Source organism: Sorex araneus, chromosome 6 (genome assembly GCF_027595985.1).
Source record: "Sorex araneus isolate mSorAra2 chromosome 6, mSorAra2.pri, whole genome shotgun sequence".
Classification (NCBI taxonomy): domain Eukaryota; kingdom Metazoa; phylum Chordata; class Mammalia; order Eulipotyphla; family Soricidae; genus Sorex; species Sorex araneus.
This window is the reverse complement of record NC_073307.1, coordinates 82,714,145-82,736,337: the sequence shown is the minus strand read 5'-3', so window position 1 is coordinate 82,736,337 and position 22,193 is coordinate 82,714,145. Positions and strand designations below refer to the sequence as shown.

The window sequence follows — 22,193 nt, the reverse complement described above, 5'->3', positions numbered from 1 at the left end:
CCAAAACACATTGTGTCTATGGCACAGGGCACTTACAAGCGTGGCTCCGATGTGTGGGTAAAGGACAATATCTCCAAACCTCATAGGGGCGCTAAAACTGGGCAATTCCATCCCAGCTTCCAGCCCTCCACTGATTGGGGAAGTCATGCCCCCAAACTGCCTCCAGTGCCATCTTGCGAAACTGTGCAGTGAATAATCTTGGCTGGCCAGCACAAAACTCGAGAAGACTCCGGACCCCAAACCGAGCCTACATCACTGGGGTGCCCCAGATGCAGCAGATGCTGTATCCACGCATACTCCAGGTGGATTCCCAATGACCACGAGCTTCTATAACCATGGATCCGATGTGTGGGGACCTGGACTATTTCTCCAAATCGCATGGGGGCACTTCCCGGCTTCCCCCACCCTTGACTGCTAACTGTACACCCCCAACACGACACAGCGCCATCTTGCCTTACTGTGCAGTGAATAATCCTGGCTGGTGGGCAGACCAATACTGGACACCAGGGTGCCCCAGATGGAGCAGATGCAGTCTCCCCGCCTTCTCCAGATGGATTCCCGGGGACCAGAAGCTTCTACAAACATTGCTCCAATGTGGGGAAATAGGACTATTTCTCCAAACTGCACGGGGGCAGTGGAACTGAGCAGTTCCATCTCAGCTTCCAGGCTCCCCTGACTTTGGACAGCATGACCAAACCCGCCCCCATCATGGTCCTGCCCTACTGTGCAGTGAAATATCTTTGCCGGTGAAAACATTACTGGAAAATGCTCAAACCCAACCCAAGCCGATAATACCAGGGAGCACCAGTTGTCGCAGATGCAGTCTCCCTGCCTTCTCCAGATAGATTCCCAGTGACCATGAGCTTCTATAAACATAGTTCCTTTGTTTGGGAACGATGACTATTTCTCCAAACCACATGGGGGCACTGGAACCAGGATGTTCCCTCCCAGCTTCCAGCCCGGCCCTGACTCCGGAAGTCACGCACCAACCCGCACAGGGCGCCATCTTGCCATACTTTGCAGTGAATCATCATCGCCAGTGGGCACAACAGTATGGGAGAATGATTCGGACCCCATGTGGAGCCGATAAACCGGGGTGCCCCAGACAGAGCAGATGCAGTCTCCCCGCCATCTCCAAACGGATTCCTGGAGACCATGAGCTTCTACAATATGTCTCTGGTGTGTGAGGAACAGGACTATTTCTCCAAACCACATGGGGGCAGTGGTACAGGGCAGTTCCATCCAGGCTTCCAGCCTGCCCCTGACTCAGGAAGTCACGCCTCCAACCGCCTCCAGGCACAACGTAGCCATACTCTAGAGTGCATAATCCTGCCCAGCGGGAACAATACCAGAGAATGCTGCAGACCCCAAACAGAGCCGATAACCCCTGGGTGTCCAGATGGAGCAGATGCAGTCTGCGCCCTTCTCCAGATGGATTCTCAGGGAGCATGAGCTTCTACAAACTTTGCTATGAGTGGGGAAATAGGACTATTTCTCCAAACCTCATGGGGGCTCCGGAACTGGGAAGTTCTATCCCAGCATCCAGCGCCCCCCACCCCCGACTCACGAAGTCATGCACCCAACCTGCCCCTGGCATCATCTTGTCATACTGTGCAGTGAATAATCCTTGCCAGTGGGCACAACAACACCGCAGAATGCTCTGGCCCCCATACTGAGCCGATAACACAGAGGTGCCCCAGATGGAGCAGATGCAGTCTCCCCGCCTTCTCCAAATGGATTCCCGGCGACCAGGAGCTTCTACAAACATGGCTATGGTATGTAGGGACCAGGACTATTTCTCTAAACTACATGGGGGCAGTGAAAGCAAGAAGTTCCGTCCTGGCTTCCAACCGGCCACTGACTCTGAAAGTCATGCACCTAACCCACCCATGGCGCCATCCTGCTAATACTGTTCAGTGAATAATACTGGCTGGCGCACAAAATACCAGAGAATGCAACCTGAGCCTATAACACCGGGATGCCCCAGGTAGAGCAGATGCAGTCTCCCACATTCTCCAGATGTATTGCTGGCAAGCATGAGTTTCTACAAACATGGCTCCAATCTGTGACAATCAAGACTATTTCTCCAAACCGCATGGGGGAACTGGAACTGGGCAGTTTCATCACAGCTTCCAACACGCCCCTGAATTCGTAAGACATGCCCAAACTCATCCCCAGCGCCATCTTGCCAAAGTGTGCAATGAAAAATCTGGACGGGGGGCACAACAATCCTGGAGAATGTTCTTGACCCAAAACCGAGTCGATAACACCAGAGTACCCCAGATGGATCAGATGCAGACTCCCTATGGTCTTCAGATGGGTTCCCCAAACCACGAGCTTCTACAACAATGGCTCCCATGTGTGGAGACCAGGACTATTTCTCCAAACGCATAGGGGCACTGGAATCAGGCTGTTCCATCCCAGCCTCCAGCCTGCCCCTGACGCCGGAAGTCCCACCCCTGATCCACCCCCAGTACCATCTTGTCATTCTGTGTATTGAATAATCCTGGCTGATGGGCACAACAATACTGGAGAATGCTCCGGACCCCGAACCAAGCTGATAACACCGGGGTGCCCCAGATTGAGCAGATGCAGTCTCCCGGCAACTCCACGTGGATTCCTTGAAACCATAAGCTTCTATAACCATAGCTCTGAGTGTGGGGACCCGGACTATTTCTCCGAACTGCGTGGGGGGCGCCGAACCAGGCAGTTCCATCCAGGCTTCCAGCCTGCACCTGACTCCTGAATTCACGCCCCCAAACAGCAGCAGCGCTAACTTGCCATACTGTGTAGTGAATTATCCTGGTCGGCAGGCACAATACTGGAGAATGCTCTGGACCTGAAACTGAGCCGATAACACAGGGTGCCCCAGATGCAGTCTCCCCACCATTTCCAGATGGATTCCCGGTGATCTTGAAGATGTAAAAACATGGCTCCAGTGTGTGAGGGCCAGAACTATTTCTCCAAAACGCACCAGGGCACTGGAACCAGGCAGTTACATCCTGGCTTTCAGCCCACCCCTCATTCTGTCAGTCACAGCCCCAACCTGCCCTCGATGCCATCTTGCCGTATTGTGCAGTGAATTATCCTGGCCAGCAGAAACAATAATACTGGAGAATACTCTGGACCCCAAATGGAGCTGATAACACCGGGGTGCCCCAGATGGAGCAGATGCAGTTTCCTTGCCTTCTCCACATGGATTCCCAATGACCATGAGCTTATACAAACAATGGCTCTGGTGTGTGGGGTACAGGACTATTTCTCCAAACCACGTGGGGGCACTGGAACTGGAAAGTTCCATCCCAGCTTCCATCCCTCCCCTGACCCCGGAAGTCACACCCTCAACCCGCCCCCGGCGCCATCTTGCCATACTCAGCAGTGAAGAATCCTGGCTGGTGGGCACTACACAACGGAGAATGCTCCGGACCACAGACCAGGCCTTTAACAACGGGGTGCTCCAGATGGAGAATGTGCAGTCTCCCCGCCTCCTCCAGATAGAAATGACCTTCTATGAACATGGCTCTCGTATGTTGTGGCAAGGACTATTTCTCCAAACAGCGCAGCTGCTTACGGGGCTGCACAACCTTTCCTGATATACAAAAAAAAAAAAAAAGTTCAGAAATAGTTCCTTCACCCCTGAAGGGCCATGATCCCAGAAGCACAGAAACCAATCTCGGAATACAGAGGCTCCTAGCAGAAATGCTCCTGGACAGCTCCTGACAGCTTAGGCCCACTGCCACCCCGGGAGGGGAAGGGTTTTTGTCCCTTGGCCTTTTCCCCTTTGCGGCAGCATGGTGACCACCACCTTTCAGAGCCAATTTGACAGAGAGGTAGGAGCTTGCAGTGATGGCACATGGGAAATCTCGCATTGGGCAGGGAGGATCAGGCCCTGTTTCCTGCCCAAACCGGACCCTGATTGGCTGCCCACGAACGGCTCCTCCGCTCCTGAACAGCCATGATCCCAGAGGCACACAGACCAATCTTGGAACACAGTAGCTGTTGGCAGAAATAACCCTGGACTTAATTACTAAAATACCAGAATTCCCTACAGCGGCCGCACAATATTATATGCTCTTCATTATCAGCAACAGAAAACAAATGATCTAATGATGCCTTTTGGCATATCTGATCATTGGGGGAAAATTTCAAATAATAATAGTGGTTATTCTGTTGAAAATTGAATGTAATCAAAGTAAAGAGAAAGTGAAAATCATCTGCCACACAGGAAGGGTGAGGGTTGGGATGGAGGGGTATACTGGGGTTTTTGGTGGTGGAACTTGTACACAAATGAACGGATGAGTATTTGATCATTGTATGACTGAGACTTAAACCTGAAAGCTTTATAACTTTTCTAATGGTGATTCAATTAAAAAAAAAAGAAAAAAGAAATAAAAGAGGACTAGTATTAGGAAATGGAGACACAGTCCCTGCTTATGGATAGGAGGATTAACATTATCAAAATGGCAATACTCCTCACTTTGGCAGTATATATATTTAATGATGTTCCTATCAGGATACCCATGACATTCTTCAAATAGCCAAAACAGTAGTGAAATTCATGTACATTAGTAACCCTCTACAAATAGCTAAAGCAATCCTTGGGGAAAATGAGATGGGTGGCATCACCTTCCCCAACTTCATGCTGTACTACAAAGCAGTCGAAATTAAAACAGCATGGTATTAAACTAGAAACAGACCTGCAGACCAATGGAACAGAGTTGAATATTATGTTACAGACTCTCAAATATATGATCATTTAACCCTTGATAAAGGAGCAAGAAATGTGAAGTGGAACAAGGAAATCCTCTCCAACAAATGGTGCTGGGGAAACCGCATAGTTACCTGCATAAAAATGAACTCTGACCTCTGTTTAACTCCAGCACAAAAGTCAGATCAAAGTGGATTAAAGACCTCCATATCAAACCTGAATCCATAAGGTACATGGGGGAAAATGTAGGCAGAAACCTCCATGATATTAAAGCTAAAAGCATCTTTAAAGTTGAAACACCACTAATCTAGCAATTGGAAAGAAACATAAACAAATGGGACTGCACTAAACTAAGAATCTTTTGTACCTCAAAAGAAACAATGATCAAAATACAGAGAGATCCCAGGAAATGGGAAAGAATATTTGCCCAATACCCATCTGATATTATACAGGATGCACAAGACACTAGTAGAACTGTACAAGAAGAAAACCTCCAACCCCATCAAAAAATGGGGAGAAGAAATTAAGACATACAAAAACAAAAAGACATAAAAATTGTGAAAAGGCAGATAAAAAAAAGCTCCACATGGCTAATCATCATGGAGATGCAAATCAAAACTACAATGAAATATTATCTCACATCACAGAGATTGGCACACATCCAAAAGAACAAGAACAACCAGTGTGGATATGGGAGAAAGGGACTCTTTCATTGTTGGTGGGAATGCTGACTGGTCTAGCATTTCTGGGAAACAATATGGTGGTAGAAAAATGTGCACTGGTGGAGAGATGGGTGTTCGATTGTAGTATGACAAACTCAAACATGAAATCTTTGTGACTGTATTTCACAGTGATTCAATAAAAAAATTCTATGACATATTTTAAAACCACTTAAGAAAAAAATTCACCAAGTTCCCAAAGAATTCCTAGGCACAAAGATGTTGAAATGATTTTCCTGCCTCAACTTTAAATTGTACTCTATAGAGATATTAACCGTTTTGTAATATATCTTTAGTTGGAAATGCTGGTCACTCACATGTGAAAACTGAACTAGGACCCCTTCTCAAATAATGCACAAAATTAATTCAAAATGAGTAGTACAAATGGGTGGGTTCATATTTTGCACACAGCAAATATAGGTGCAATGCCCAGGAACCTATTGGCCTTCAAAGCCCTCCAGGCAACAAATCATAGAGGTATACATATATTTATATATATACATATATACATATTTTCAAATATATATATACACATATATATGTGTGTGTATATATACACACACTGATATATATATTATATATATATACACATATATATGTGTGTGTATATATACACACACTGATATATATATTATATATATATATATATATATATGACCGGTAGAGGAACCCAGGTGTGTGGAACCCGGGGCTGAGATCTCCAAGCCTGCTCGGATTGGGACTTGGCCTTCTCCACCCAGAACCCCCATTTTCCAGTAGCTTTGCAGTCACACCCACAAAATGCCCCTGGTGCCATGTAATCCCACCAACAGCCAACATCCAGAGACTATATGACCAAGCTCCCGGAAGCAGCCGTGCGACATCTAATAGACTTGTTCTTCCACTTGGAGAACCTGACAAGCTATCAAGAGTTTATTGCCCACATGGGAGAGCCTTGAAAGCTCCCCATAGCGTATTCATATCCCAAATATAGTAAAAGATATATACATACCTCTCAGAGAGCCCAGCAAGCTACCGAGAGTATCCCGCCCGCACGGCAGAGCCTGGCAAGCTACTGTTGTGTTCGATATGCCAAAAACAGTAACGATAGGTCTCATTCCCCTTACCCTGAAAGAGTCTCCAATCGTTGGGAAAGGGCTAGTGCCCACCCGAGTAAATCGATGAATAATGGGATGACAGTGATACAGGTAGATAGATAGATAGATAGATAGATAGATAGATAGATAGATAGATAGATATAGATATATACACCAAAGTTCACATCACCCAAACTTTAACAATATGTTAGTGATATCCTATAGAATGTCTTAATGGATCCTGCCAAAATAGAACAATCATCACACTGTTTTCTATGTGAACACTTTTTTGTAAGCATGTTCAGCAGTTCTTCATAACAGACAATATAAGATATATTATTTTCAGTTGTGTTTTTTGACAGGGATTAGGGTTTGGGATGGAAACATCCCAAATTTGGTGGTAGAAAGGTGTGATGGTGGTGGGATTGGTGTTTGAATACTAAATGTAATCAAATATTGTGAACTTACTTAAAATAAAAAATTTTTAAAAAAGGAAATTATGCCTGGCAGGTTTGGGGGACCATATGGGATGCTGGGAATCAAACCCAGGTCAGCTGCATGCAAGGCAAACACCCTACCCACTATACTAACACCCTACCTATTATACCCTCTCCAGCCTGAGTTTTTTTTAAATTTAAGGAAAATTATAATAAAAATAGAATATGTCAAAATTGATTTGATACAGCAAAAAGCAGTGCCTAAAGGGAAATTTACATAGCTTTAATAATTATATTAGAAAAGAATAAAGAGCTAAAACCACTGATCTTCAACAGTTCCATTTGAGAAGCTATAAAAACAAAAATAAAGTAATTAGGTAGAGAGAAGGAAAAGGTAAATAAGAGCATAAAATTAATGAAAAAGAACAACAAAAAGTTCCTTCTGCAGCTGGAGTAGAAAAGGGATCACTAAGTCAATGATGATTGGAGGGATCATTTGGGGTGGGAGATTTTGTGTGCTGAAAGTAGATAAAAGATCAAACATTATCTCACATTATCTTTATTATCTGTATTGCAGCCATAGTGCCCATAAATAGAGAGAAAATAAGAGGGAAACTGTCTGCCATTGAGGAGGGTGGGGTGAGGCAGACGGGCGGGGGGGTTGTTGTTGTTGATGGTGGTGGTGGTGGTTAGGGATACTGGGGACATTGGTGGAGGAAAATATACATTGGTGGAGGCATGGGTCTTTGATTATTGTATGACTGAAACTCAAACATGAAAGCTTTGTAAGCGTAGCTCACAGTGATTCAATACAAAAAGAAGAAGCACAGATAGTTGATAAATGAACAAATGCTTTCAGTGGTAGAGAGGTCTGATTTTGGCTCTTTGATGGTGGCTTATGTTATATAATTTTGTATGCCAGAAGCCAAAGCTCTTAGCAACTTTTAAATCCACGTTATCAAGAAAACTATAAAACACTACTCCATGAAATAAAAGAGGACATAAGGAAATGGAAACATATCCCCTGCTCATGGATAGGGAGAATCAACATTGTGAAAATTGCAATACTCCCTAAAGCATTATACAGATTCAATGCGATCCCTATAAGGATACCCATGACATTCTTCAAAGAAATGGATCAAGCAATCTTGAAATTCATATGGAACAATAAACGCCCACAGATAGCTAAAACAATTCTTAGGGAAAAGATTATGGGAGGCATCACCCTCCCCAACCTTAAACTTTACTACAAAGCGGTAACAATTAAAACAGCATGGTACTAGAACAAAGGCAGACCCGCAGACCAATGGAACAGAGTGGAATATCCCAACACACAACCCCAAATGTATGATCATCTAATCTTTGATAAGGGGGCAAGAAATGTGAAGTGGAGCAAAGAAATCCTCTTCAACAAATGGTGCTGGTATAAATGGACAACCACATGCAAAAGAATGGGCTTAGACCTCGACCTGACACCATGCACAAAAATCAGATCAAAATGGATTAAAGACCTCAACATCAGACCACAATCCATAAGGTACACCGAAGACAAGGTTGGCAAAACCCTTCATGATATTGAAGCTAAAGGTATCTTCAAAGATGACACGGAACTAAGCAATCAAGTAAAAACAGAGATCAACAAATGGGACTACATTAAACTAAGAAGCTTCTGCACCGCAAAAGACACAGGGACCAGAATACAAAGGCAATCTACAGAATGGGAAAGGATATTCACCCAATACCCATCCAATAAAGGATTGATATCAAGAGTATACAAAGCACTGGTTGAACTCTACAAAAAGAAAACATTCAACCCCATCAGAAAATGGGCCGAAAAAATGAACAGAAACTTTTCCAAGAAAGAGATATGAATAGCTAAAAGGTACATGAACAAATGCTCTGCATCACTAATCCTCAGTGAGTTGCAGATCAAAACTACCATGAGATACCACCTCACACCACAGAGAATGGCACACATCCAAAAGAACAAAAGCAACCACTGTTGGAGAGGATGTGAAGAGAAAGGGACCCTTCTACACTGCTGGTGGGAATGCCGACTGGTCCAGCCCCTTTGGAAAACAATATGGACAATTCTCAAAAAATTAGAAATTGAGCTTCCACTTGATCCAGCAATACCACTTCTGGGAATATATCCTGGAGAAACAAAAAAGTATAGTTGAAATGACATCTGCACTTATATGTTCATCACGGCACTGCTTACAATAGCAGAATCTGGAAGAATCCCGAGTGTCTGAGAACAGATGACTGGTTAAAGAAACTTTGGTGCATCTATACAATGGAATACTATGCAGCTGTTAGAAAAGATGAAGTCATGAACTTTGCATATAAGTGGATCAACATGGAAAGTATCATGCTAAGTGAAATGAGCCAGAAAGAGAGGGACAGGCATGGAAAGATTGCACTCATCTGTGGAATATAAAATAACAGAGTAGGAAACTTATATCCAAGAATAGTAGTATATAATGCCAGGAGGTTGGCTCCATAGCTTAGAAGTGGGCCTCACATGTTGGGGGAAAGTCATCCCAGATAGAGAAGGGAACACCAAGTAAGATGTGATTGGAGATCCTGCGCGGGGAGGGAGATGCATGCTGAAAGTAGACTAGAGACTGAACACCATGGTCACTCAATGCCCCTGTTGCAAACCACAACACCCAAAAGGAGAGAGAGAGAACAAATTGAAATGCCCTGCCACAGAGGTGGGGTGGGGCAGGGGGGATGGGATCAGGGGGTGGGAGGGATACTGGGTTCATTAGTGGTGGAGAATGGACACTGGTGGAGGGATGGGCTCTCGAACATTGCATGAGGGAAAAACAAGCACGAAGAGGTGTGAATCTGTAACTGTACCCTGTGACTCACTAAAAAAAATGAAAATAATAAAAAAATTTAAAAATTCATGTTATCCCAATATTAATAATTATATAGTAAAGTAAAATTCCAATTAACATTATAAGAGAATAGCATACCTGAAGCTTATTTTTTTCTAATGCTGCGTCTTTTAAACTCTATAACTATGAAACTAGCAGCTTCTTTTTTTAAATCATATTATCTTGGTGCTATCACAGTAAACTCTCACCCTTTATTATATCATAAATAGAATACTATAGTGATTTCAGGAATTTCTTTAAGCACGAATAATACAATCTTTAATTCAACTCCTTGTTTTCTGGGCACACCCATCTGTGTTCAGGGATTACACTTAAAGGTGCTCAGGAGACAAAACATAGTATCAGGGGTTTGAGCTGGAGTTATCCATATACAAGTACCTTAACCCACTGTCCCACCTCTGCAGTCCTTCAACTTTATCTTATAGTATAAGCTTGATGTTAAATAAAAATCTCAGTAGAAAAATTAATGGTTGTCTTTGTCCACTATCTAGAGTGAAAAACATTGGTTTCATTTCATATTGATTTATGATAGTCTGGTGTCAGACTTACATGTTGTACAAAAGACTGAATTTAAAGAAGGGATGGTTGGAAGGGGATAACTGTGAAAAGAGTTGTCAGAAGTGTTTTAGACAAGCCACATCCACAAGAGTTGTTCTATATGCTTGAAAAGAATAAGTGAGTGAAAGGTAATTTTGGAAGGTCTGTCTCCAAGGTGATGAGGCATCCTGAAGGTCTGTGAACTCTGTCTCAGTCTATGAGCAAGAGGGAGAAATTTGAAATAGAGAGATCATATAAGAGCTGGAATTTAGAGGAGACCAAAGGAGACCAAAGATCAACTTGATCTATCTGAAATTACTCTCATAGCTGCTCTCTTGTACTCTGTTACACTATTCATAAGACTCAGTGGTGACTAGATATAAAGGTAAATTTTCCACTTTATGATGTAATTTACTTATTTGAAGTATAATTGATATATAACACATGTTAGTTTTGGTCATAAAATGTGAGTAAAAATTTGCATAAAGTTATCACCATAATAAGACTAGTTAGCGTCCATAAGCACAGTTACCAAATTTGTTTCATTACTTTAAACTTTTTATTTAGTCACTATGATTTAGAAAGTTGTTTTTAATAGGAGTTCAGGCATAAAATGTCACCACCTGCAATCTTATTATCCCATGACCCCATCCTTCCACCAATGACTTAAGTTCCCTCCCACCTCCAACCTAACTCCTTAACAGATAATATCTTGTAAAAATTTTAAATGTACTTGTTTTTTGCTTTTTGGGTCACACCTGGCAATGCACAGGGGTTACTTGTAGCTTTTCATCCAGGAATTACTCCTGGCAGTGCTCAGGGGACCTTTAAATGTACTTTTAGTAATAAAAAATAATAAAATTATTTTCAAGGGCGGGAGAAAGTAACTTCAACAAGTCAAATCTATGAGATATCCTCAGGTCTTAGTTTTCTAAACTCTTGTTTGGATTTTGATTAATGAAAATAAATATGCCATTTGATGACATATTTAAGAGACACATTAAGAGACTTCCCATTTTCGTTGTTATGAGGAAATCTTTCTGAAAAGTTGTCGAAGAAAAGTGGGAAAATATAGTATTGTTTTGGAACAAGAAAATTAGGGACATCTTCATAGCACATTTTATTACCTGTTATGGAGTGGAATATTTCCATATAAATCTAGGTGTCAGAGTGATAGTTCAGCAGGAAGGGCGCTTATCATGCATGTGGCTGACCTAAGTTTAATCTTTGACATCCTATATGCTACCCCAACCACCACCAGGAGCAATTCCTGAGGGCAGAGCCAGAAGTAACCCCTGAGCAGTGCTGACTCAAATGTGATCACCACCTCACCCCACCCCACCCCACCCCACCAAATACAAAGTAAGAGCAGGTTGAGAGGGAACGAGGGAATCTATTACTAATATTAGGATATTCTGAAGATAGAATCAAAACAGAGGATGGTCAGCAAAGTAAAATAAAAATTTTCTAGCAAGTAAAATTTCTAGGGAGAAAAACACCACAAATATCAAATATCTTGGATGATATTACTGTATTTCCTTATCTTTCTTTTTTTCTGGAGGTGACAGCTTCTGTGTATTCTGACTTTTTCATTTAGTTAGCCACATCTTAAGTGATGTCTTCTCATTGGAGATCTTTTCTTGGAGTCAGTTTTGCAACAGAATAAAGATCATTTTCTTCATTTTGTCAAAGTGTGTAGGATACCAGACTGGTTCAAGATTTAGAGACATTGTAAATGACATCCTCCGTCCCTCTCGGAGAGCCTGGCAAGATACCAAGAGTATCTCGCCTGCACAGTAGAGCTTGGCAAGCTACCCTTGGTGTATTCGATATGCCAAAAACAGTAACAAGTCTCACAATGGAGACGTTACTGGTGCCCACTCGAGCAAATCGATGAGCAACGGGATGACAGTGACAGTGACAGTGTAAATGACATACAATTAAGATTGTCTCCTGAAGACTTAAACCTAGAGTAGTGTCATACTGCAATGCTGGTCATTGCATGGAAGGACTAGAACACTTTCTCTGAATTTAAAACTTATGTTCCAAACAAGCATATATTTTCATTAGGACATCCTGACATGATTTTGATCCAAGTACCTGCCACTCTTAATTTCTTTCTTTCTGATTCTGAATACTACTTAAAAATACCAACTTAAATAACTTAAAAGAACTCATACACAGTCATGAAATGGGTTTGGTACCCAGGAGGAGATGATCCAATGTCCTATATTCCAAGTAGTCTTATGTGAAGCAAAGTTTAAGTAGTTAGTAACTGCAGATTCTAGTTCATTAGAAAAGTAAACATTGAGGGGCTGGAGCAATAGCACCGTGGTTAGGGCGGTTGCCTTCCACGTGGTCGACCCGGGTTCGATTCCCAGCATCCCATATGGTCTCCCTAAGCACTGCCAGGAGTAATTCCTGAGTGCAGAGCCAGAAGTAACCCCTGTGCATCACCAAGTGTGACCCAAAAAAGCAAAAAAAAAAAAAAGTGAACATTGAGAGATTTAGGGGAGTAATAGAAGAAACTCATTAGATTAGCAGGGACTCTACAGTAATGAGAAAAATGTTTTATTGATTAATAGATTGATAGAGTTGATATGCAATGAGTAAATTTAAGGTGTATAATGACATGGTCTGACGTATGTGTATGCAGATGATCCCCAACATATAATATATCAGACAGGATTTTTTTCACTTTATGCTGGTGTGACAGTGATGGCATTAAAAAACATTCTTCAGGATTAGCAGACTTTTATTTATCACTGTCCATTTAATATTCAACAAATTATATGAGGTTTTCAATACTTTATTATTAAATGTGTGTTATCTGATTGTTTTGCCAAGCTTATCGCTAATATAAATGTTCTGACCACATATAAATTTGTCTAGTCTAAGCTATGAACTTTTGTGGGTTAGGTGTTGAAAATGCATTGTCAATGTCATATTTTCAACTTATGAAGTTTATTGAATGTGATACCATTTTAAGGTGATGAAGATCTGTTATGCAAAATATTTACCACATAAGGTAATATTGTTAACCTCTCATAATTGCACAATTTTATTGTTAGAGGGAGACTATTTATGATCAGTAACTTTCATTTGCTCGATACTATTTTCATTTCAAATACTATTTTCATTTGTTCAATACTATAATTGCCAACCATAGTCTCTGTGCATTGATCCACAAAGCTTATTTTAACTGGAGGTTTTATATTCCTGAACATCCCTGGCAACCACCACACTATTATCTGTTTCTAAAAATTCTGTTTTAGATTCAATATATAAGAATTACAGTATTTGTATTTCTCTGCCTGATTTCATTTAGTGTATCGACAAGTTTCATCCATTTTGTCCCAAATACCAAAATATTATTCTTTTTTAGGGATGAAGGACATTATTTTACTTATTTTCATGTTATCTTTTCTTATTTATTCATTTCTTGAGACAAAAAATTTTGATTATTTTTGTATAATATTATTTGTGAATAACCCCAACAAGTATGGAATTATAAGTATATACCTTTGATATACTGCTTTTTGCCGTTTGGGGTATGTTCCCAGAAGTGTAAATTCTGGATCATATACTAGCTCGATTTAAATTATTTTCAGACACTTCACACTGTTTTTCATAGCAACAAAATCAATTTGGATCCCCAATGGATTATAATTCCTTTACCCTCACATCCTTACCAACATTTGTTATCTCTTGTCATGATAATAGCCCTCCTAACAAGTGTGAGATAATAACTCATTATACTTATGGTTTGCTTATTCATCAGTCCATGATGATTAAAGATGCTGGGAATTTCTGTATAGTCGAAGGGGGGGGGAAACAATATATTAGCCACTTAGTTGTCCTTCTTGAAATAAATTCTATTTATTCTTTTACAGTCTAGACTCTTTCATTATGTGTTTTAAATACAAATATCTTTTTAGCTATATAATTGTCAAGTGATTTCTATCAATTCTTTGGTTGTATTTTCATTTATTTTCTTTTTGTTATGAATTAGTTCTTTGGCTTCATTTTAACCACACTTGTTGACTCTACATGCTCTATATCATGCCTCAAAAACTAATTACCAAGTTCAATAGCCAAAACGTTCTTTTATTTTTTACTTCAAGGAATTTTATTGATCCAGGTCATATATTTTTCTCTGATCCATTTTTTTCTGAGCCTCTCTGCAGTGTTAGGAGATCCAAGAGTTAATCCTGGAATTATTTGATGATATTGCAGGACAGAAGATTCAGTGCAAGGATCTGGTGATTTGTCATTGCTTGAGCCCGGAACTGAGGGCACTCAGCAGTGCCACACTCAGGAGTATCCAGGGTCACTAGGATTACACCTGGTTGTTATGGTGAGGTCGGAGATCCTGGGGATGGAATATTGGGCCTCTGGCATGTAAAACATGCATTCCAGGCTCTTGGACTATGTTTCTTATACTTTATTTTGCATCAAGTGTTGTGCATTATAAAATAGAGATCATATCATTATTTTTCATGTGACTCTCCAGTTTTCTAAGACCATTTTACTAAATATATTTACTGTCCCTTTCCTATTCTGTATTACTGGATTTTTGCTGAGTTCATTAAGCATCTCTGCATGGATTATATCTGAGTTCACTGTTCTGTACCATTTATCTATTTTTCTGCTTTTATGTCAATGTTAAATTATTTTGATTGTTATTTCCTTTTACTATAACTTGAAATACAGAAACATTATCTCCTAACTTGGTTGTTATTTTTCTAGATTGTTTTGACTATTCAGCATCTGTTGTAATTCCATACAAATTTCAGTATTCTTATTTACTTATTTACTTTTCTGTGAAAAATGTCACTATAATTTTAATGAGTATATAGCGGAACTATGATAGGATGACATTTTAAGAACATGAATTTTTATAATCTATGTATGTAGAATATTTATTTACACATAATTTGTAGTCTTTATTTTTCATCAGTGTCTTATAGTTGTTTACAGATATTTAATTTCTTGAGTAAATTTTGACTAGAAAATTTAACTAAAAATCCTATTTGATCATAATACTTATACTTTTCCTATTAAAATTAATTTTATTATTATTATTGTTGTTGTTATTTAGTTGGAAAGTTTACAGCAGTGTCAACATTATGTATTTGAGGTAAATTTACTGCACCTCATCATAAAGATACCCAAGATCTACCAATGTAACTTCTAGTCCATCTCCTCATTCTCCTACCCAGATAATATAGGTTTTATATTTCAAGATCAATAGTTTTGTATTGCTTAACACCGTCTAATTCCTTGTTTTGTTTCTCTATATATACCATAGACAAGTATGATCATCTGGTACTCATCCCTTTTCTTCTGACACCCTTCCTTTAACATGATATCGTATAATTCTAATCAAGCTGCAATTTCATGCAAGATTTCATCTTTTTATAGATGCATGATATATATTAATGGTACTTTTAATGTGCTTTTGCTAATATTTTATTGAAGTTTTGGGTCTATGTTCAGCACCTAGACATAAATTTTGTACAATGTATAATAAATTGAGTTTATGAGTTTCACTGTTCTCATATGCATAACATTCAATAAAAATTATTGGCTACTACAGAGTACTATATATGTGGATTTGTGTTGGTCATTACAGTTTCTTATACACATTATGATTGATGTTTTAATTTTATAAAAATCCTAGGTAGAGTTTTGTTTAGAATTACATTAAATCTACTATCAACTTGGGGAAACTGCTGATTTTATTGAACTTATAGCACACATTAAACTATTTTTTTCTTTTCCACAACCTAAAATAAGAAATATTTTTAAATTTCTTATTTTTGAGTCAAATTCTTGAGAAATTTCTTATAAGAAAGTCTGGCTAATTGCCTTTTTATGGGAAGTGATACATTTTATCGATTTTTAAATGTATTGATTAAGGGCATTAATGTTTTACTAAATATGTTTAGCCTCATTTTATTTTTATGTGTTTTATTTATTGTTTGGAAGGTCTACTAAGCAACTTTCAGGAGCTTGGGGAGCCATTCCCATTGATACTCAACAAATCTGCCACACAGTTCAGTGCTCAGATTCAACAGTACAATGCTGTTCTGACACTGGGCCACCAGGACCAATGCCTAGGGGCCACCAGAGCCTACATAATGATGTGGGGACATGCAGTACCACGGATCAAAGTTGGGGGTTTTAACATGTAAAACCTGACTCATCCTTTTGAGCTTTCCCCTGGCCCATACTTTATTTCTAATATTATTTGGATTTACTTTTCCTTCATTAAACTGGACACATTTGTTGTTTCATTTGTGTTTTTAAAAATCATTTTTAAAAACATTAAAAAAGTTAAAACAAGGGGTCCAGAGCAATAGTACAGTGGTACTTGTGCCCTACAGTGGGTAGGGAATTTGTCTTGCACACAGCCAACTTGGGTTCAATCCTGATAACCCATATGGTCCTCTGAGCCCACCAGTGTGAGTCCTGAGCATAGGGTCAATAGTAATCCCTGAGCTCTGCTGGGCATGGCCCCTAAACCAATAAATAAATTAAATAAAAATTATTTAAATTTTGATATAGTTTTAATATAGTAGTATATTTCAGATTAAACATATAAAATATTGATATTTATTGCAAAGTAATCCATAATAATTCTGGCTAGCATCAATTCCTATTTTTTATGATAAGAAATTTTAAAAAATTATATATATTTTTTGTTATTGGTTAGGTGATAGAATTATAATAGTGTTCAAGTTCTGATATTAATGTACAAAGATACTGCCCAACCCTGCCACCCAAGTGCGTGTGACTATCTCCCCATCCTTAGGTCCACTCTGGTGCAAAGTTCCTCCACTCACACGTCCCATTACTTGTTAATTTGGAGTTAGAGTTCCCAGTGCATACTGTTTCTTCCATTAGCACTACCCATGTTCTCTGGACCTTCCACTTATGTTCCCATGTACTTCCTGGCAGTCTGTATTCTCCCTTCCTCCTCCCCTTAACCTAGTACTGTAACAACAAACTTGTCCTTCAAAGAAGTATTTGTTGATTGCTTTATCCCATTTTTGAAGAAGGCACAGGTTTGTTTGTTGCTGTACTTCATGAGTGCTTTACAGACTTTAAACAATTGTCTTTTATCTGAAGTATTAAGTGTGAATATCTTCTCCTGATCCAAATTTAAGTGTACTCTTATTTTAGCCCAAGTTAACTTTGCCATGCCAAAACTTTTCAACTTCATATATTTCAATTGTTTTTTATTTTCATTACCTTTGCAGTTCAGTCAGGTCATTGATATCCAGATTCTGTCTATGATTTCCTCATAGTATTTCCTTATAGTATTTTATGTGCTCTAGTCTAATTTCTAGATCTCTAATCACTTTGAATCAATGAGAATGTTTAAAATATAATATCAGCATATTTAAAGTATCCAGCATAGTAATAATTATCATTGCCGTGTTGTATGTTATACAACCTTTGTTTATTTATTATTATTTTATGCTTTTTACAACTTCACCAACTTGGCCCACCTCTTACACTCCTGTCTTTGGCAATCACCAATCTGCAAAGCATGAGCTCAGGCCTTTGAGTCAATATGAGATAACTGGCACTACCTGGATAGATGGTAAAATGTAATTAAAAAAAACCTGAACTAAAAACAAAAGGATGATATTTTTCATATGGGGTGTTTAGAGGAAATGGATGAGGAAAGGCAATAGTCTAATCTGGGATACCTCGATCACCCTTGGCCCCAACGTAGAGGGAGGAAAAGGATAAAAATAGGGCGAAGGAGAGGGGAGAAGAGATAAATGAGAAGCAACAAGGGCAGGGGTCAAAGGTACACTGGTGGTGTTAACGAATGCTAGAGATAAATATACAGACCACAGAGTCAACAACTCTGAAATCACGACACCAAATTTGGTGGAATAGGGCGTGCGGGAGGGGAACACTGATAGAAATTGATGTGGTAGTAGGATTGGTGATGGAACATTGTGTGTCAAAAATCCAGCTATGAATAACTTTGTAATTCATGGTACTTTAATAAAAATAAAATTTCAAAAAATGAAAAGACAATCTTCATCAAACTAGGTAGAAATGTGGGATGTTAATCTCATTTAGCAACATACATGGGCTGTAAGTGAATGAGACATCTCTAGGAACAAATAGGAATACTCTGATACTGATTGATAATGAGGCCTGCAGGTAGTTAGGAAAGGATCATTATGGCAATGGAACTCCTGGGAAGTAATAACCAACTAGTCCTAACACAGGACTCTTTTATTATTAAAGAAAATACACAAATAGTCAAAAGGCACATGAAACTATCACTTACTATCAGATAAATGTAAATTAAAAGAACAATGATATATGATCTCAGACCTATGAGAATGGCCTATGTCAAAAAGGCCAGAAACAGTTGTTTGTAGGACTGTGGAGAAGTAGGGACTCTCACACTCTGAAATTGGATGGTCTGGAACAGTCTAGAATCTATGGAAAACAAAATGGGAATGGGGATCGAGTGGTAGCACAGTGCATAGGGTGTTTGTCTTGCACGTGGCCAACCTGGGTTTCATCCCCAGCATCCCATGTGGTACAACGAGTGTGGTTAAGAGTAATTCCTGAATGCAGAGCCAGGGGTAACTCCTGAGCATTGCTAGGTGTGACAGAAAAAAAAACACAATATGAGAATATTCTACAATAATGAAAATAAGATCTTTTGAATGATCTAGCAATCATATATATCCAGAATAAACGAAAACACTAATAAGATATATGCATACCTATGTTTATTGCAGCATTATTAGCCATAGTAAAAAATCAGGAAACAGCATATGCTCCAAAGGACAATGGACAAAGAAAACATCTTATTTATTCAAAGTGGTGTAATATTTACCCATTAAAAAGATAAAATATTGCACTGGGAAATAGTACAGAGCACATTCCTACCATATCCCTATCCAAAGTTCTATGCCCAGTATCATATGGCCTCTTGATCCTTGACAGTTGTAATCCTAGAGGTCCCTAAGCACCAATAGGTGGTCATCAGGTATTCTTTGTGCTTCTTTATAGGCCCGCAAATTGAAAAAACAAAAAAATTTAAAGGGATGAGACCTTGCCTTTTGCAACAACTAATATAGAACTAGGGGTTGGGAGGCTATTATATAAAATATGTCAGAAGGGTAAAAACAACTATTGGTTGATGGGACCCATATGTGGAACAGAGAGAGAGAAAGTAGTGGAACAAACAAATTAAATGCAAATAAATGGAAGGTACTAAGAAGAAGGTATAAGGAGGGAAAGGGGATAGAAGAAGGTGAGTATTCAAGGAAACAGGGTATAGGGAGGTTGGCCTTTGGTGTGCAGTAATATGCCCTTTAAAAAGACATAAACTTGTATCCTACATCAAATGCAGTTGTGAATATTGCACATAAATCATTGTTGGTATTCCTTCAGTAACTTCTTAAAATATCATGGATGTGTTTCTCTGCTTTATTTGTATAATTGTTGAGTTTTAACTTCAGTAGCTTCCCAGGTGTAATTTCAATTTTCTCTTAAGACTGTTCCCCCTCTCTTAGGAGAGCAAGATAAGACATACTAAAAAGACTAACCTCTTCATATGGTATGTGGCTGTTTTAGTGACCCAGGGAAATTACTTAGGAGGTTTTATCTTGGGAGTGTGAAAGGCAAAATAGATTTTGACAACTGCTCTCTAAATCTGTATGTTGTTGTAAGAAACTTGGGGTCAGAGAAATAGTACAGCAGGAAGGACATTTGCATTTTGAGGCTGAATCTGTTCAGTCCTGGGCACCACATCTGGTCCCTCTAGCCCTTCAGAAGTGATTCCTGGCAGCCCTGGACTTTTAACCAGTACCTACTTCGGTCTCTTAGCTGCCTGGCCCCCTCTTCTCGATTCACCAAGACAGAGGTTGCCGTACCCTTCACCAAGGACTTCTTGGCTGGGGGAGTGACTACATTCATCTCTTAAACTGCAGTAACGCCCATCGAGTGGGTCAAGCTGCTACTGCAGATATAGCAGATCAGCAATAAATCACTGTTGAGATGCAACACAAGGGCACTACGGACTGCATGGTTAGTATCCCTAAGGAGCTGGGAGTCTTGTCCTTCTGGCATGACAACCTGCCCAGTGTCATCAGATACTTCCTCACCCAGGTTCTCAGCTTTGCCTTCAAATATAAATACAAGCAGATCTTCCTGGGCAGTGTAGACAAATGAATCCAATTTTGGCACTACTTTGAGGACACTCTGGCATCAGGCAGGGCCACTGGGGCTTCTTCTTGTGCTTTGTCCATCCTCTTGATTTTGCTCATACCCGTTAAGCATCAGATCTTAGCAGAAGCTGATCTGAGAATTCAAAGGGCTAGGTGATTGTTTGGTAAGATCTCCAAATCTGATGGGATTAAGAGTCTATGTCAAAGCTTTAATGTGTCTGTGCAAGGTATTATCATCTACCAAGCTGCCTACTTCAGAATCTATGCCACTGCTTCCAGATCTCAAGAATACTCACTTCTGTATCAGCTGAATGAGTGCATAGTCAGTAGGTCACGGCAGTGACAGGATTGACTTCCTTTCTGTCAGGTAACATAAGTCACCTCATGATTATGGTGTCAGGACAGAAAGGAACTGACATAAGTTACTCAGGCTGCATTGACTGCTGGAGGAAGATTACTGGTGAAGAAGGAAACACCACTTTTTCCCAAGGGTGCCTAACTTACTGTACTAAGAGGCATTAAGGGTGCTTTGTGCTTGTTTTGTATGATGAAATCAATAGTACACATAAATTATTTCTTAGTCTCCTCTGAAAAAGCATGTTATATTGTATAATATAACTTGATCCTTCTCAACTCCTACCTGTAGCAACTTATGACTTGTTGAAAATTGTAAGCAATAATATTTATCTGATCAGTTCTCGAAGTCATTTCTAAAAATGGTGACAAGACTCAACTACATATATATATTTTATTTCAGTCACTCTTGATAAATAATAAATTTGAAAAAATAAAAAATATCTGTGATACAAAAAAAAATGAAAAAGAAGTGATTCCTGAGTGAAGAACCAAGAGTAAGCCCTGACTACCACAGGGCATGATCCCAAAACAAAACAAATAAACAAAAAATAATTAGAAACCATACCTTTGAAATTTTTATAGTATGGAAGCCTTTGGTCCATGATTAAAAAAATGATAATGACATTTGCTAGACTAAGGTTCTATCATGTTCACCCTGTAGATAGTCTAAATACAGTATTTTATATTGGGGAATTTTATCTTTAGCAGCTTATTGGAGTGTGGAAAGGCATACGTTCCATGAACAAGGGAAAGGATTAGACTGTCCAACTGCAGTGATCTGGCTTTTGGTTCAACAGGCTATCTCTTTCACTTCATTGTCTTCACTAATAGTAAGCATAGCCTAGAACATGCAAATAAGAGTGCAATCAGGGATAGGACATTTACCTTGCACATGGTCTACCTTGTTTGGATCCCCAGCACGCCATTGGTCCCCTGAGCACTGACAAGAGTGATTCCTGAGCACAGAGTCAGAAGTAATCCTTGAGCATTGCTGGGTGTGGCCCAAAACCAAAGAGAGAAAAAGAGAGAGAGAGCACAAGTATGTTTAATTTTAATACCATTGTATAAGTGAAGTCTGACTCTTTAAAGATATATGTTGAAAATCTGTAGATGAGAGCCACACTTAGCTGTGTTGACGGCTTATTTCTGGCTCCTTGCTCAGGAATCACTCCTTGCCGTGCTCAAGGGATGGACTGTGGTGCAAGGATGTGCACAGGTGGGCTGCATGCAAGGCAA

At 39.6% G+C, this 22,193-nt stretch overlaps 1 pseudogene; it reads left to right on the top strand.

The window, feature by feature from the left end:
* Positions 1–1,978: 1,978 nt before the first annotated feature.
* LOC101543010 (ADP/ATP translocase 2-like) lies at positions 1,979–20,943 on the top strand (annotated as a pseudogene).
* Positions 20,944–22,193: the final 1,250 nt, after the last annotated feature.